The sequence below is a fragment of the Brachyhypopomus gauderio genome, chromosome 2, assembly GCF_052324685.1.
Source record: "Brachyhypopomus gauderio isolate BG-103 chromosome 2, BGAUD_0.2, whole genome shotgun sequence".
In the NCBI taxonomy this organism is placed as follows: Eukaryota; Metazoa; Chordata; class Actinopteri; order Gymnotiformes; family Hypopomidae; genus Brachyhypopomus; species Brachyhypopomus gauderio.
This window is the reverse complement of record NC_135212.1, coordinates 5,405,609-5,423,108: the sequence shown is the minus strand read 5'-3', so window position 1 is coordinate 5,423,108 and position 17,500 is coordinate 5,405,609. Positions and strand designations below refer to the sequence as shown.

The 17,500-nt window shown below is 48.4% G+C and overlaps 1 protein-coding gene across 1 annotated transcript in view; it reads left to right on the top strand.

Annotated features, from left to right (window-relative positions):
* The window catches only part of grin2aa (glutamate receptor, ionotropic, N-methyl D-aspartate 2A, a), a 99,888-nt gene that overhangs the window by 37,801 nt on the left and 44,587 nt on the right, over positions 1–17,500 (top strand).

Sequence of the window (17,500 nt, the reverse complement as noted above, 5' to 3'; positions counted from 1 at the left end):
CCCTTATTTGTCAGTGGCTCATTCAGCGCTCCAGCCTCCCTCCTCTTCGTGACGCCTCTACCTTCTCTTCATTTAATCTCATTCTTTTTTCTGCTTTCTCACCCATTTGGTCTCTCTCTCTCTGTCTCTCTCTCCCTCTCTCTCTCTCTGTCTCTCTCTCTCTTGCTTTCCTCTCTCCGGTGATCGTCTCCCGCAAGGCGGACACTGGGGTGCTTTGTATCATTGCTCCCTGCACCACTCCCCCCCCCCATCTCTCTCTCCTCCGCTCCCTCTGACTCCACAACCCCCCCCCCCCCCCCCCCCCCCCCCCCCCCCTGGTCGGGTGCCTTGCTAACGCACGCGAGTAATCCCGAACGCGTGTTTGTCGCGAGCTGATCCGAGCCCACAGCTGATTGATGAGGCTCGGTGGTTGTCGAGCACGCGGGAAGAGCCGTCTTCAGCCGCCGCTTTCTTCGCCCGTTGTCTCACAGCTGGACGGCACTCCTCCTCCCTCCCCCTCTCCTTCCTTTCTTTCACTCTCTCTCCGTCTCTCACTTTCTCTGTGCTCCTCTCTCTCTTTCTCTCTATCTTTCAGTCTTGCTCAACCGGCATTTCGTTGAGCACACTACCCTCAGGCTCTTCAGCAGAATTAAGCTTAAACGCTGTTTTGCTGACTGTTTCACCGTTTGTTTGTTTATTTTTTGCAATTCCTCTCTTGCTAAATAATTTAGGTGTACCGCATTGCCCAACGAAGGACACTGAGAACAGTCCGAACATGTACTCTACCTGCACCGCACCCATCTGGCATAGGAGGAATTTCATTATATTAGTGTAAATAGTGTGTATGCACGCCGCGTGCGCTCTAACGCACATGCAGGTGTCTAATTGCCTCTATTCTTAGCGGTATTTAATGTTATCAGCGTTTAGGGGCGTGCGCAGGCATTCTGGAACTGGAACTGTGGAACTGTAGGATTCTTAATCTTTTTCATATGAAAGTCACAGAAGCAGCAGAAGACATCTATGGTGCTTCAAAGAGTTCAGTATCTGGATGATTCTGGCTCTGTTAGGCCTGGCCCATGTGATCGCAACCGATTGCAGTTGTGATAACAAACAAAGCTTTATGATCCATCAAGGCGCGCTGTTTTGCAGGCACGAGCCGTTTTTTATCCCTGTTTTGTTTGTTTTCATTAGTTATTAAAATACGATTCTTTAAATAAACGCCACCGAGTTTAATGAAGCACGCGCGCCGTATGACTGTGCGTGTTGCGCGCGGGTCCCCGGTGCGGTTAGCGCCAGCGCCGACGCTTTGCACGCGCACTGCTCCCTGCGTCGCGTGCCGCTTCCCGCCAGCTCCTTGTGGACCGTGGAGAGCAGGGTGGGTTTTGGTTCCGTGCTAATGATCTCCCAGTAGGGCAGGTGCAACTTTGCACAGTCTGACACCAGAAAGAAGCGTCGACACACTTTGCCATCTCATTCACCTCTGCTATTCTTCCAAGTGATGTTTGAACATCAAGCTTAATCACGCTCTTTCGGAACCGGTTCGTCAGGGTCACGACAGACACGCGGGCCGACGTGGGCTGGATTCAGAATTCTTCCATTCTTATAGCATTTCAGGCAACACACGAGTCAGTGGCCTCGTGTACAGAGACGTGGTGATTTAAAGTCGCAGCATCTGTAGATATTGTGGGAGTTCATCGCAGGGCTGACAGCCGTTTACCTACAAAGCCACAGTGGGTGTCATCGGTCTCTCCTGGGTGATATGAAATACCCAGGGGGTTGTTGTCTGTCCAGTGAAAAGCATAAAAAATAACCAGTGTATGAATTTCCAACCACCTAATCATTTAAAACATCTAAATTAATTGTCAGCTTTAGGTCTCAGAAGAGGCGTTTTGACACTTTTGCTTATAAGGGAAAAAATGTCGAGACAGTAAGTGTAATGTAGAGCAGTGTCGTCATATGGTTACATACACGGGACTGAGAGACACTGTCTGTTATTACTGTCACTCCCCTGAGCGTGTGTTCATGAATCAACTGGAAACTGCACTTTAGCTCCGGTGCTTTCATCATGGCACAGCATTAAACAAAAGGCACGGCAGACCATCTCAACCAGTAATACCGGCGGGGAAAAGCCATTGTCACAGCAAGAGGCGTTTGAACGCGGGTTGGACCTGAGCTGTAGTACTTGCATCTGTAGTACTTGCATTTGGCCACCAGAGGGCACTCGCCTCTGGGTCTGATCAGCTTTGCTTTGCTGTATGAGGGAGGGAGAGAGAGAGACAGAGAGAGAGAGAGAGAGAGAGAGAGAGAGAGAGAGAGAGAGAGAGAGAGAGAGAGAGAGAGAGAGAGGGAGAGAGAGAGAGAGAGAGAGAGAGAGAGAGAGGAGAGAGAGAGAGAGAGAGAGAGAGAGAGAGAGAGAGAGCGCTGGCCTCTGGTCTGCTATGCTGTTTGAATGCTGATGTGTCTTGCAGCACTGAGTACTGGCCCACTTATCCAAGTAACCTGCTCGTTGCATGAAGCGCCTCTCCCCCCCTCCACTTTCATCAGTCTCTCTCTCCAACTCTTCCCCCGCCCTCCTGCCTCCCTCCTCCTTTTCTCTCACTCTTCCTTCTCTCTCTTTCCTCATCTCTCTATCCCCCACCCCTTTCTCTCCCTCTCTCTAACAGGAAGGCATGTCGGAGGACGGATCAGCCAGCACAACTCAAATGAGGACAGCATAGTGCTGACGTTCACACTTCTGCTCACACTGCCTAGCGCTACTGGGCTCTAGGAGCAAAGGGGCCAGGGCTGTGTGTGTGTGTGTGTGTGTGTGTACTGGGTGCAGTGGGCACACATGTTGATGTTGCCTGTATGTTTGGTGCAAGCAAAGAGTATCTACTTTAGGTAACACCAGTGGTAATGGGATTCATCAGTTGTGTGTGTGTGTGTGTGTGTGTGTGAGAGAGAGAGTGAGTGTGTGTGTGTGTGTGTGTGTGTGTGTGAGTGTGTGTGTGTGTGTGTGTGTGTGTTGTGAGTGTGTGTGTGTGTGAGTGTGTGTGGGTGTGTGTGTGTGTGTGAGAGAGAGAAAGAGAGAGAGAGAGAGTGTGTGTGTGTGTGTGTATATGTCCTAATGGCAGTCCTGGCACATTAGCTCTGGAAGTGTTGGAGCTTGTGACAGCCATGCCCACGGCAGGCTGCATATGTCTGTTCCAGCAAATTCTGCTAAACCTAGCACCAGTGTGTGTGTGTGTGTGTGTGTGTGTGTGTGTGTGTGTGTGTGTGCATGGTGTGTGTGTGTGTGTGTGTGTGTGTGCATGGTGTGTGTGTGTGTGTGTGTGTGTGCATGGTGTGTGTGTGTGTGTGTGTGTGTGTGTGTGCACAGAGCATGCTCGGGTGTGTGTGCGTGTGTGTACACGGTCTGTAAGGGTGTGTGCGTGTGTGTTTGTGTTTGTGCATGGTGTGTGTGTGTGCACGGAGCAGGCGCGTGTGTGTGTGTGGGTACAAGGTGTGTAAGGGCATGTGTGTGTGTGTGTGTGTGTGTGTGTGTGTGTGTGTGTGCGCCTCTGTAGCACCGCGTCTCCTCTCCTGCACCTTCTCCACTCTGCGAGCGCTCCAGGAGATCCATGTGAGATCTCGCGTGGTGGGGAGACACCTGAATGCCACACGGAGCACGCTCAGAGAATCTGTGTGCGCACTCGCCGCATTTTGAACTTGGCTGTACGTGGCTCCCTGGTGGAGGGTTGGGGCTCAGCTCCACGCTGCCAGATGCTAATGGTAGCTGTTAGGAGAGGGTGTAGACAACTGTGTGATCAGTGTGTTAATCCCAGCAGGGACGCCATGCTGACCACTGGGTTTGGTCCAGTGGTTGAGTGTCTTCACCAGAGATGCATGGCTGTCCTGTCAGTGATAAAGGCTGTTTTTCTCATGCTGTATTATGCTGTTAATGTAGCTTTGAGGAATATTCATAATTTACTGTTATGCTACCATTAGGTGTCCTAGGATGATCGACAGAACATATTTGGTACTGTCAGTAGTGTGTGTGTGTGTGTGTGCACGGGCGTGTGTATGTGCGTGTGTGTGCACGAGTGTTTACATTATAGAGGAAAAACATAAAAACATACCTTTCAGAAAACAGAAGGAAATGTCTATGCAAAATTCAAAAGCTTTGGTTATGCTCAACTCGAGCTTCTTCTGGGATGTGCTTTGTCTTTTGTATAAAAAGGAATAATATTTCTTGGCATGTGTGTATTTGAGGGATATAAATGGATTATTAATGATAGTCTGTCCCCACCCGAGGTGCTGCAGTGTTTGTTGGCGCTCAGGTCTAGAAATCTTTGCCATGATTCCGCCAATTGGTATTCCTGCCTGCCTAAAATAGACGCCTACTCTTCTCATTCATGAATTCATTGGCTGGCCTCCTTGAACTTGTTTGTTTATAGCACTTTTGGCTTCGGGGGAAGATTTAAATCATTTTAGGAATGTCCTGTATGTAAAAGCAGGCAGATAGTCCAATCACATTTACAGTAATAAGGTGCATTTCTGGTTGATTACGTTCAGATTAGGTTCAGATTACGTTCAGATTACGTTCAGATTAAGTTCAGATTAAGTTCAGATTAGGTTCAGATTAAGTTCAGATTAGGTTCAGATTAAGTTCAGATTAAGTTCAGATTAAGTTCAGATTACGTTCAGATTAAGTTCAGATTAAGTTCTCTCCCCCACTTGTTGCAGCGGGCTAGGTGAGCAGGGTCAGGGTGGGGGGGGGGGGGGTGTCTGCACCAGGTCTGCTCTTCCAGTAAACGTGTTGCCAGAGTAATTCATGTCTGTATTTCTGCTGAAATAAAAGACTGACAGGTGAGGAAAATGGAGTTTGCAGGTGTGTATATGAGCAGTGTGTGTATGTGTAGGTGTGTGTGTGCATTCATGTGTTTTGTGTGTGTGTGTATAGGTATCTGCATGCAAATTTCTATGTGTATGTGTGTGTGTGTGTGTGTGTGTGTGTGTGTGTGACTGGACATGCACACACCTGCATGTGTGGACTCGCGTAACTGAGAGAGCCGTGACGAGTCAGAATGAGCTCTACAGCAATAACCCATACACGAAGGATTAAGACCATCTTTGTGCCTGTGGAGTGTGTCGCTCTTTCAGCATTTCAAGGGCGGAAAGGATATTTGTAAACCTTCCAATCATCCATTTGCTCCTGGCCCACTTTGTAAGCAAGTCGGAGTGCATCAAGTCAAAGAGTTTCCCCCCCTGCGCTTGTCCAAGTGTGGGGTAATGAGGGCACGCCCACTGCCCCCAGCACCACGCCGCCTCGCCCGGGGCAACGGGCTTCCTGCCAATTAGCCTGCTGCAGTTAACGACCATGAAATGAGATTTGGTCACCCGGCCGATCAGATCAGTGGTCACCGTCGCTCACGGAGAGGGATTAAGATTATTCGTAAATATTTCAGGAAACATTTTGTGCGTGTGGCACAAGTGCCTGATTTTGTCGGTGAGACAACGGGAATATGTGTGTGTGAGAGAGAGACAGACAGAGAGAGAGAGAGACATAGAGAGAGAGAGAGAGAGAGAGAGAGAGAGTGAGTGAGTGAGAGAGAGAGTGAAAGTGAGAGTGAGTGAGAGAGAGAGTGAGAGAGAGTGAGAAAGAGAAAGCGAGTTAAAGAGAGAGAGTGAGAGTGAGAGAGTAAGAAAGAGTGAGTGAGAGAGAGAGAGTGAGTGAGTGATAGAGTAAAAGAGAAAGAGAGTGAGAGTGAGTGAGCGAGAGAGATTTAAAGAGAGAGAGTGAGAGAGTGAGTGAGTGAGAGGGTAAGAAAGAGAGAGAGAGAGAGAGAGAGAGAGAGAGAGAGAGAGAGAGAGAGAGAGAGAGAGAGAGAGAGAGAGAGAGAGAGAGTGAAAGAAAGACAAGCTTGCTCCTCTGTCAGTATAAATGTCTTGTTCATGAAACATGCTGTAGGCCTTGTTGAGTGTTTACTGATTGAGGGTTGTGGCAGAAAGACAGCAGGAGAAGATCTGAACATCTCTCTGTGTTTTATGGACTGCTCTGACACTCATGCTGGGTTAAACTTTCACTCTGAAAAAGTGTGTTAGCGGCTGGAGTGTCTGACCTGATTATCAACTTTGTGGTTGAAAATGACTGTTATGGTTCAAGAGTTCTGAAATGCCCAGAGGGTGAGACAGGGACACTCATTAATTCATTAATTCGTTAAATAATCCTCGTGGTTTTAATTGTGACAGCAATGATATTCATCACTCATCAGGTTTTCATAAATATTCATAAATTATCCAATCTTCATGAATATTCATAAATTATCAGAAATTCTAGTGATACTTTGGAAGACCTTGAGTCTGGTTTCCAATTTTCCAGGTTTCCAGCATTTCAGAACATCTCAAAAGTGTCTGGTGTAGAACGCCGATACTCCTGATGTGATCTGTCGTTGTCCCGTGAAGCTGACTGCCCTGCTCCATGTGTGGGCTGGGGAGATCCTGTTAGCATGTGGAGAGGTCAGAGGTATTAGCTAAGAGGTATTAGAGGCACACATGCTGTGAAAGGAAGTGAGTCAGATCAGCGTAAATACAGAGAGGTTCTAGTCAGGGCTGACATGGGTGAATCGCTAAATAGATCAGCACCTACACTTCCTAGGACGCCGTGCTGTCTCCTGACCTGCGTGGGGAACGTCGTGGTTTTAGAGGTGCCTGACTTGTTCTTTTTGGCTGTTTTGTTTGTGTGTTTGATTGTTTGCTTGTAAACAGGGACTGGAGGGTGTGATGAATGTGAGGTTTATACAAATAGGTGGCCTGTAAAGAATGAATTTTTTTAAACTTGCAGAATGTCACACACCCTTTCTCACGCTTCCATTTGGGAGTGTTAGACATTCATTTCTGTTTGGTTTGCTTGTCTGTTTGCAGCCCCTTGGTTTCTTAAGAGCATATTGGCAACCCAGAATGTATTAAGTATGTGCATGAGAGTGTGTGTGTGTGTTTGTGTGTGGGTTTATGTGCGTTTGCTGGCACTTCAAGGGAATTTATGGAAACTGATACCAGCTTTGGTGACTGGACACCTTTAAAAAACAAAAACAAACAAACAAACAAACAAACAAAAAACCCAAATATCGATCATTTGTCAGATCAACGTTGCAGCTGCAGTAAAGAAGCTATTGTGCACAAGCACCAGCAGAACCCATGCAGGACCAGTCCAGAAGCTGATCGTCACCAGTTAACCCAGAATGGGATTTGAAAAGGGAATTCAGATTTCTCATAGAAGAATATTCGTGCCATTCTTGTCAGTAAGTGTGCACTCAGAGGAGTGTGTTTTCATATTTCATCATGTGCTAGGAGAAGGAACAGGCACTACTGGGGCCAGCCAGCAATTTTGTAACATGGCTGTTTTGTAACATAATATTCAGGACATAATTTATATAAGAATAGCCTGATATCATTCTGATGGTGTGTATGTGTGTGTGAGAGTGTTTGTTTAAGGGTAGCTACTGAAAACTATCTTGATAAAGTATGCTTTGAGTTTGCTTATGAGAAGAAATATATTTGCATGCACCTGTATGTTAGCTGGTGAAAATATATAAGTGTGTGTGTGTGTGTGTTCATCAGTCACATTGGTATTTATTATGTGTAAGACAACAGAGGTCTGTGATGCCTGTGAGACGGCTCCAGGCGTTTTCTGGCCAGAAGCTGTCATCTATATATAATCTCACGCCCCCTCTATCATGTATGACCTCACGTTCCCTCACACACCTGCGTCTCTCTCCCTCTCCTTCCTCATTGGCTCTCAGACACAGGCCTCCGGGTTGCCACGACACCGTCCCACACCGTCCCCTGGTGCTCCGAGTTCCTGAACAGCAGAGACAAACTCCTTCACCAAAGTGAAACTCCAGTGATGTACTGGCCCTGTCCATGTGCTTCGGGGTGTGCAGGCAGTAGCAATCGAAAAAGACATCCTTGCGGACCACTCCTCCGTCTCCCAGTGGGTTATCGGATCCCATATGCGCTGTAAAAATGTGGATCCGGCCGGCGTGGCAGGAGTTCCTTCAAAGACGAGTGTAGCGTTGGGGGCAGTGCCCTCCGGTGTTACGGATGGGCGGGAGGGGGGTGGTTGTCATGGTCTGTCGGAAGTGGCAGGTGTCCTCTCTCTCTGACTGGACTTCAGGGGCTTCTGGGTATTTACGACCTGGCTTTCCCTCGCACGATCGTTCACCCCAAATGGGCCGACGTGATTGGATATCGTAAGGGAGGAGAGTAGAGATGAACAGAGCCACTGGACAGATGGAGGAAAAGAGGGGGAGGGGTGGCAGAAGAGAGGGATTGAAAAAAACAGAAGATGAGAGAAAATGAAAGAGAGAGGAAAAGAGCATGAGAGAGAGAGGGGATGATGGAGAGAGAGAGAGGGAGAGAGAGGAGATGATAGAGAGAGCTAGAGAAAGACAGTGAGAGTTCCCATGATGAGACACGCACAGCTGTTTCAACAGCACACGGATCACAGCAGGGCAGCAGTATCGCTCTGCTCATCTCTCCATCTTCATCACTCTCCTCATCTCTCCATCTTCATCACTCTCCTCATCTCTCCATCTTCATCACTCTCCTCATCTCTCCGTCTTCATCACTCACCTCATCTCTCCATCTTCCTTTACTACAGCTGATCCAAGCTGGAGAGTCGGATGTACAAGAACTTCTGATACATTCACTCTTGCTTTTGCAAGGCAAGTATGACAATGTGCATACAATAGTGTATGTCTGCAGGTACATTGTAGGAATAGTCCATTCATGCTCATTAATACTACCCATGGAAGTCATTTTATTATGTTTATTTATTTTCACATTTGAAAGCTGTGTCCCCTTTATGTCCTCTGGGCATTTTAGAGCTCTGGGTGTGAAAACAAGTTTAAAGGCTTTAAAGTTCTGTGGTAATTAGGCCAAAACTAGAGAGTTTCTCTCTAGTCCTGAAAAGTTGCTTTTTTTTGGTTTTCCCCTGACAGCAAAGATACACGAGTTGACTGAAGTTAATAAATCTTTTGACCTTCAGGATTTTGGCTTCCAATCACACCTCCAACCACAAAGCTTTCCTGACATGAAATTAGTGCCAAGATTGGCCCCGCCCATGTGTCTCAGGCTACCAATCAGAGGGAAGAAGTAAAGAAAGGGTGCGGAAAAAGAGAAAGTGCTTGGCCCCGCCCCCTTGCCCTGAGCATGGTGTGTGAAGGACATAATTGAGTTGGTCCTGCTGAAGAAGGTTCACATCTCTCTTACACCACCCTTCAATCTCTCACTGATTTACACAACCTGAGAGGTGTGGCAGTCACTCAGAGTAAAATTGCAACACTGAGGACACTCCCTCTCTCTCTCTCTCTCCACCCAGCGAACAATCACCCTCTCCGTCATAAAAGAACTTGGAGAATAAACCCTATAGTTGCCCACTCACATAGGATCAGCACACGTGAACCTAACGACAGCCATAAGGTCGATGAAACAGCCGCTCTGATTGGATCAGCATTCTAATCTGTGTCTGCCAGAGAGCAAACCGCCCTGGGTGCTGCTTGATAGCCCCCCCCCCCCCCACCCGCTACATGTAAGTGGCTCTTAAGTGTCAGCGACCAGGCCGGGTGGACAGGGCCCCCTGCGTTAGACGCGGGGGACACCGTGGCCAGCGCTTCAGGCTCCGATCGGGCCGATACGGGGGCGAGCGGTAAGCCGCTCCTTGAGTGTGTGGACGCGTGCGGCGATAAGCCAGAGAATCCGTCCTCCGTTTTGAGCTGAACAAAAAGGCCCCAGTCTGACACCCTCTCACTTCTGATTTCCCTGCAGCAAATCACATTGATCAACCGTTTGCTAATAAAATGCTAAGATCCCCACCAGAACCCCCCCCACCCCAATATCCCTCTCTCTCTCCCTCCTATATCACTCTCTCTCTCTCTCTGTCTGTGGCATCACTCGTTCTGGAGTGTCAGGCAGGAAGACATTTGCCGGTGGAGGACAGTGGTGCTAAGTGCCCCCCCCCCCCCCCCCCCCCCCCTCGTCTTCCTGCTAGGGGCAAAAAGCCGCCTAGCCGTGAATAATACGTCCTGCGTCTTCATGTGTGCACCAGTGCGGCGAGAGAGGCGAGCCCTGATTGTCTAACTGCTCCCCAACGGGTGTTTAAAGTCCCCGGGAGAGAGACAGAGAGAGACGGACGAGATAGGGGCGGGTGGAAGGACTAGTCCCATTCGCAGCACCGCACAGCCTTCGTGCCGTTCCTCTAAATAGCACTGCCTCAAAATAACACTACGCTAACGTCGCTGACACTGAACAGGTGCTAGCTAGGGTTGATAAGCCATGTGGAAATTACAACATACTAATTGTTCCTACTGACTTTATTTGATTTTTTTAAGCACTTCGGCATTTTCTAGGATGAGGTTTTCCTGTAACTCACGTCAGGAAGGGGAGCGGGCGCATATTTGCAGTGAGCTACGTGTCTGCTCGCTGTAAACGCAGGTGACTAGCGCGGCCGAGGGCATGTGCGATATCACTGTCGTATGAGTGGGAGAACTGCCTGCTGCAAACTCCCACGTGGTAGCTATTGATCCGGCGTGTTTGTGGAGAGACTTTTAGGGATTTGGTGTGAGTGTGTGTGGGGCTGTTGTTGCGTGTGTGTTTGTGGAGCTGTGAGCAGGGGGGTGGGCCCGGGGGGGTGGGCCCGGGAGGGTGGGCCCCTGACTACACCCCCGAGATCCACTGGATCTGCTGGATTATGTCATAATAGAATTCTAAGCTGTGGCATCTCAGACTACTCTCTCTCTCTCTCTCTCTCTCTCTAACACACGCACACACACATGCACAGCACAAATCCACATTCACACTTTCACAGCTCTCCTACAATGAAAGTGAGAGCTAGCAAGCCTCCCATGGCCAAGTACCAATGTCAGCTCAGAGAGAGAGAGAGAGAGAGAGAGAGAGAGAGAGAGAGAGAGAGAGAGAGAGAGAGAGACAGAGAGACAGAGACAGAGAAAGAGAGTGAGGCGGTGACATCACCAGCTGTTCTCTCTTCCTGAAGACTTTGACATATGCCACAGCCTTGGTGAATTGGGCTGTGTGTGCGGGTGGGGTGGGAACTGCTTTATTTAGAGGTGCCTTTGGACTCACCTCTCTATTGTTACCAGTCAGATCCGGACCGAGCCGCCCCATGCTGTGCTGCTGTGCTGTGCTGTGCGGGGGACAGCAGTCAGCCCAAGCTGAGTGGTCTCTGGTTCTGGATTTGATTCGGGATCAGATAAAGATTGCTCATTATCTGACAGGGAGGATTCGGTGAATATTGGCATTATAACTATGCCTTGCACATTTAGCTGTTAGTGCTGGTGAGAGAATCGATGTGTGTGTGTGTGCGTGTGTGTGTTGTTTGTGTATGTGCTTGTGTGTGTCTTGTTTGTGTGTGTTTGTGTGTGTGTGTGTATGTGTGTGTGCAGTGTGTGTTTGTGATAGTGGAGGTTGGATGTTGAATGCTGATGGCTGATTGACTCCTGACTGTGTGTGTTTGTGTGTGTATGATACACACTGAATAACACCCTAATGAGACCGAAACAGAACACTTCAACCAGATCTGAGCGTCAGCTGTGTGATTGCACTCAAAATATCACATGCATCATCTGTCTGAGGGACAGCATAGGTCTGCTAGCTCTCTCTCTCTCTCATGCACACACACACACACACACACACACACACACACACACACACACACACACACACACACACAGACACACATACACATACAGCACATAAAGGATCATAAAGCACCCCGGAAGCATGTGTGTGTTTAAAACACTGCATGATACTTATTCCCCACAGGGTAAATAAACTGAAGATTTATTCACTCCCTCACACACACTCCCACACACCCCACACCCACACACACACACACACACACACACACACACACACACACACTTAGTGTCCAGTGGAGCTGGCATGAGGTCTATTGTGTTCATTGCCCCCCCCCCCCCCTCCTCTTCTCCCACAGAGTCTTTCACCCTTTTCTTCTAGTTCCTCTGCATCACATTCATCACCCAACTCACTGTACCAGCCACAGCTGCTACACATTAGCTTTAAATAATTATTCGGAGCTAAAACTGTGCAGGTGAAATGGCGAAGGTGTTTTTTTTCCTGTTGTTTGAACACCACGTGCTACAGTTTAGTTAAGCAGTCGCGTGACCAAGACATTCTTTTCTTCTTTTTTCTTAATAATAGTAAGATCTTTCAGTGAATGAACTGTGGCGTTGACACTGAGTACTGCCGTCATTAAAGCCGAACTCTCGTATCTCACCCGTGTTTGCTGACGACGCTGCCGCACCTCTGTGTGATTTGCGAAGGAGCGGGTCAGGCAGCCGGCCGTAAATCAGACAGCATGACTAACACGAGAACTCACACCGGCCGACTCTCGACTCGCGAAGCCGCTTCGCTGTGTGCAAAACCCGGGCTGTCGTGTCAGGCGTGCCCGTGTGATCAAGTCACCCCCGCACCCCTTATTGTGTCATGAGCACGCAGCGATCGGGCGACACAGCAACCGCTGTCCCCCGCTGCGCTCTCTGACTCAGTGTCCCCGTGGCGACGGCGTGGAAACCGCCGGTGAGCCAAACGTGAGATGATGCGGCTTCTACCACCGCACCAGATAGAGAGAGAGAGAGAGAGAGAGAGAGAGAGAGAGAGAGAGGATGAGAGAGAGAGAGAGGATGAGAGACAGATGGAGAGAGCGCTGTGCTTCAAGGTCAGGGAGGGCTTGGAGGGGAGCGGCGTTTGCCGCGTCCGCGTGACCAGCCAGTGCGCTGCAGACCAGGAAGTGTTCACCCTGAGAAAGTGGGATACGTCTCCCTAGGCAGCTTGGGCTATAAATATCTGACTCACATTTCTTTGATTTGCAAATTAGGAGGATCTTTTTTTTTTCCAACAATCCCTCTCTCCCTTTCTCCCTCTCTTCTTCCTCTCTCTCTCTTGTGCGCTCTCTCTCTCTCTCTCTCTCTCTCTCACTTGCTCTTTTTTCTCTCCCCTCTCTTTTCCACAATAGCTTGCTAGTAGAAGCAGAAGTATTTGTGTTTTCCACTCTGTGTGGGTGCTGTGGAAGACGGCTGTGTCTCCAAACCCCTGCTTCACCCCTCCACTCCCTCCATCTCTCCCTCTCTCCCTTTCTCCCTCTCCCTCTCTCTTTATCTCGCTGTTGTTCTTTTCCTCTTCAACATTCACTCTCTCATGGAGGCACCATGACCAATCAAAGCCTTATCTCATCTGTGACTTCAAACGCTTTAGGAGGAGACTGGAGTGAGGCAAGACAGGCGGGAGAGGAAAGAGAGAAAGACACACACACACACACACACACACACACACACACACACACACACACACACACACACACACACACACACACACACACACACACACACTCACTCACTCACTCACTCACTCACTCACTCACTCACTCTCTCTCTCTCTCTCTCTCCTTACACTTGAGCATATAGCACACAGCCCCCCCAGGCGCCGCTACCCCTGTGCCCCAGAAACCCGGTGTGGTTGCTGTGGACCGCACGCTTGTGTGAAGCGAAGGAGGCCTGGGTCGTTAGCCCAACACGTCAGAGATGGGGGCGGAGGGTGATCGGTGCGAAACTCTCACTGTTAAAAAACAAAAACTGGGTTCCTTCCGCCACTCTTCTTGTGTTCTGTTTAGTGATGTCATTAAATGGTACCAGAGCTGCCTGTTATTTACAGTCCACTCTCCTCCCCCGGCGCCTAATTGAGCTCGCTTCGTTTGATAAAGTTACGGAACCCCACGGCAAATCGCCACGTGGGCCTCGGTTCTGGGTGTGCGGGTCTGTTTGCGTGTCTGTGCGGGAGGGAGTAAGATGCTGAGGTCTGAATGCCCGGGAGGGATTTTTCCATAATGCGGGGCCCCCACCTGTGCGGTAAAGGAGAGCAAGCCTGCAGCCGTGGGCTAACGGGGGCAGGAGGAGGGGAGCAGGCAGGGTAGGTGGGGAACTGACCCATTTAAGGGGCCTTAGCTTCAGCTTCCTGCATGGCAGATGGCACAGCCTGCCCAGCTCGACGATGCCAGTTCAGGTATGCTAGGTCTTCTTACGTGTATGTTGGCATTCACCTGGGCTGGGCTGAATGTTATGTATTGCAGTGTGTGGGATTGGGATTTGGGATTTGGGTTGGGATTGAGGTTGGGGTTGGGATTGAGATTGGGGTTGGGATTCAGATTGGGGATGGGATTGAGGTTGGGGTTGGGACTGAGGTTGGGGATGAGATTGAGATTGGGACTGAGGTTGGGGTTGGGCTTGAGGTTGGGATTGATGTTGGGGTTGGGATTAGGGTGGAATGGGATCATGGTCTGCAATATGGTTGAAGGGACACGACCGTTAAAAAGAGATTGTTACGTCTAGTCAGTTTTTTCATTTTCTGATGTTTTTTGGTAAATGACATCTCACCTGGCAGTGCTCACTCACTCCAGATCAGTTTGTTTACATTTATGTTCACATCACTGATCTCAGGGCTGAACATGATTACATTCATATTTACATTTCGGGCATTCATCGCATTAATGTGACGTGGATGACCTCCAAAGTCATGGCATGCTACAGAGACCAGAAGCCCAGCTGGACAGTCTGCCTTCTGATGATCCAGCGTCCAGCTGGGCCGATGTCTCTGCAGCGTGCCGTGACATTGAGGGTCATCTGCGTCACTTTGCCAGCTGGCTGGCGATTTCTCCATGGTTTCTCCCAGTGCTGATGTTACATAAATGAGACAGCAGGGCATGTAATGGCATACCCGATATGACACATGCCTACCACTCCATCACCCAAAGAAACCCACCCCAGGGGGCTGTTTGCTTGAATCAGTGTGAATGCTGATTGGCCGGATGTTATGTCAGTCAAGGTTACAATTAAAGCAGTTAATTCCAGTGGATTAATATTCCATAACTCAGTATAAGCCAGGGCAGACCCAGTGGATTCTTCACACGCTGGTTGGTGGGCACATAGGTTTTGTTACATATGGCTGCACTAAAGCTAAATAATACAGTAGTGGGGGGTGTGTGTTAGAGTGTGTGTTTACACTTGACCATTTACTTTATATTTTATTATTTTTATTGTCTTATTATTTACTGTAGGTGTTTTACAGTAAATGTTTTACAGTAGGTGTTTTACAATAGATGTTTTACAGTAGGTGTTTTACAATAGATATTTTACAGTAGGTGTTTTACGGTAGATGTTTTACAAGTAGATGATTTACAGTAGGTGTTTTACGGTAGGTGTTTTACAGTAGGTGTTCTACAATAGATGTTTTACAGTAGGTGTTTTACAGTAGGTGTTCTACAATATATGTTTTACAGTAGGTGTTTTACAGTAGATGTTTTACAGTAGGTGTTCTACAATAGATGTTTTACAGTAGGTGTTTTACATGGATGTTTTACAGTAGGTGTTTTACAGTATATGTTTTACAAGTATATGTTTTACAGTAGATGTTTTACAGTAGGTGCTTTACAGTAGATGTTTTACAGTAGATGTTTTACAGTAGATGTTTTACAGTAGGTGATTTACAGTAGGTGGTTTACAGTAGGTGCTTTACAGTAGATGTTTTATAAGTAGATGTTTTACAGTAGATGTTTTACAGTAGGTGGGTTGCAGTAGGTGGTTTACAGTAGGTGGTTTACAGTAGGTGGTTTACAGTAGGTGCTTTACAGTAGGTGCTTTAAAGTAGATGTTTTACAGTAGGTTGTTTACAGTAGGTGTTTTACAGTAGATGTTTTACAGTAGGTGGTTTACAGTAGGTGTTTTACAGTAGGTGTTTTACAGTAGATGTTTTACAGTAGGTGCTTTACAGTAGATGTTTTACAGTAGGTGTTTTACAGTAGGTGTTTTACAGTAGGTGATTTACGGTAGGTGTTTTACAGTAGGTGATTTACAGTAGATGTTTTACAGTAGATGTTTCACAGTAGGTGCTTTACAGTAGGTTTTTTACAGTCGTCCTCATGGCTTCTATGTCCAGGGTTGTTTACATTAGACAGTTGCGGTGCAGGGCTGTTTCTGTTCATGTGGCGGTCGCTTCTGCGGCGACCAATAACGTGCCTCCTAGTAAGGCCGCCGCAGTCTGGGTCCCTCCGCTATGTCCCACACTCCCTGAAATGCAGTGTGTATGCTTCATGACAGGCCACAGTTACTGCACGCCACTTGACGTCAGCCAATCAAAGTTAAGTAGCAGAGCTGATGAGGGAGAGGTTGGACGCCTGCCAGTGACGCATAAGAGATAAGAGGACATAAGAGGACATAAGTGGACATAAGTGGACATAAGAGGACATAAGAGGACATAAGAGATAAGAGGACATAAGTGGACATAAGAGGAGAGGACACAAGGAGCCTGTAGCTAGTTCGACCTGCCCACCCAGCGAAAACTTCAGCCTGGCCATGCTGAGAGCACCCTGCCTAGATTTGAATTTGTGTGTGTGTGTGTGTGTGTGAGTGTGTGTATGCAAGTGTGTGTTTCTAGTCTTCTACAGTGGTTTAGCAGGGGGGAACACAGCGGAGAACTGATGGGAAAGGCGTTGATTTTTCATCCTGTCCCTGTTGCAGTATTAATTGTGTGGTTTCTGGTGGGAGTGATTTGATTAAGCTCAAGGACCTGCTGCATAGCTTCAGGGCTCTAATGCTTCTGCACAAGTCCTCTGGCTCCATCTCCTTCTCTCTGTCTCCTGCACACACACACACACACACACACACACACACACACACACACACACACACACACACACACTCACACACACTCACACACACACACACACACACACACACACACACACACACACACACACACACACACACACAGAGAGAGACTCCTGCACGTATGTGCACACACACAGACGCACGCACACACACAGACGCACGCACGCACACACACGTACACACACAGACTGCTGCACGTGTGTGCACACACACAGACGCACGCACACACACAGACGCACGCGCGCACACACACGTACACACACACACACAGACTCCTGCACGTGTACGCAAACACACAGACGCACGCACACACACACACATACACACACAGACTCCTGTACGTGTGCGCACACACACAGATGCACGCACACACACAGACGCACGCACGCACACACACACGTACACACACACACACACACACACACACACACACACACACACACACACACACACACATACACACTCTAGCATCTTTCTGCACTGCACTTGAGTGCAGCACCACACAAATAAAATGAATCATTTAATAAGCCGCAGTGCTACCAGATTAAAGGCAGAGTGGATATAGTGTGTGTGTGTGTGTGTGTGTGTGTGTGTGTGTGTGTGTGTGTGTGTGTGTGTGTGACTGAAGTCTTATTCCTGCCGTTATGGTCTTTTTGGAGTTGTTTGCTTTCTTTGGTCAACTAAAAGTGAGGGCCTTTTCCTTTTCCAGTAAGCCATTGGCGGTCTTTGCTGCCCGTCATGTCTCCAAGGACCTCAACATCCAGTCAAACTGCCATCCAGTCAAACATCTTTCCATTAATGGGGTG